Source organism: Physeter macrocephalus, chromosome 10 (assembly GCF_002837175.3).
Source record: "Physeter macrocephalus isolate SW-GA chromosome 10, ASM283717v5, whole genome shotgun sequence".
Taxonomy (NCBI): Eukaryota; Metazoa; Chordata; class Mammalia; order Artiodactyla; family Physeteridae; genus Physeter; species Physeter macrocephalus.
This window is the reverse complement of record NC_041223.1, coordinates 49196948-49198085: the sequence shown is the minus strand read 5'-3', so window position 1 is coordinate 49198085 and position 1138 is coordinate 49196948.

The window sequence follows — 1138 nt, the reverse complement described above, 5'->3', positions numbered from 1 at the left end:
GGGAAGGGTAAGCTGGGACTAAGTGAGAGAGTGGCATGGACATATATACACTACCAAATGTAAAATAGATAGCTAGTGGGAAGCAGCCGCATAGCACAGGGAGATCAGCTCGGTGCTTTGTGTCCACCTAGAGGCGTGGGTGGGATAGGGAGGGTGGGAAGGAGATGCAAGAGGGAGGGCATATGGGGATATATGTATACGTATAGCCGATTCACTTTGTGATACAGCAGAAACTAACACACCATTGTAGAGCAATTATACTCCAATAAAGATGTTAAGAAAAAATAAAGTCCTGTCGTGGAGCGGCTGGGCCCGTGAGCCATGGCCGCTGAGCCTGCGCGTCCGGAGCCTGTGCTCCGCAACGGGAGAGGCCGCAGCAGGGGGAGGCCCGCATACCACAAAAAAAAAATAAATAAATAAAAATAAAAAAAAATAAAGTCCTTCAATTGATTGTGTCTTAAAATAGACTCCATTCTTTTGGATGTAGTAAAAAGTGTTTATTTCCCCCTCATCTTCCACTTTAGCATCCCTGACCCAGAACCTGCCTTCACTAATCAGGAGAAAATAGGAAGTGGGAGAAGAATAAGGTGGACTGAGGAATTTTCAACATATATTCATGCGGAATAAAACTTGAAATTTTCTGAGGAATAAAAATTGCACCAGGGATTCTTCAGGGAAGAAGTTTTCCCCATCACACACTATCAACAGATATGGATGCTAACTCAAAATTGGCGCCATCTGACACGTGCCCTAGCAAAACCATTGCCCTCCTAGTGTCTGGCTTGGTGAAGACTGCTACATTATAAAACTATCAAAACAAAATGTTGGCCAAGTTAGTAAAGCAACCCCCAAAATGAAATTTAGAGGAGGATAGCTGATATTACTTCCAAATTTTAAAATCACCTTAAATTTTTGTATTTTGTGTCTATGTGAAAACACCTGGGTCTCTCAGAACCAATAATAAGAGCAGAAATAGTTATGTGGGGTGTGTACATTTGGCAAGTGTGTGTATGGAAACCCAGATCCCTGTTAGATTTTAGATGTTTAATTTTTCTAGCTTGCAAATCAAGGTCAACTGCCCTGAACTTTGGAGGTTCCAACTCAGTCTAAAGGAGCAATGCTTCTTCATATGATCCAT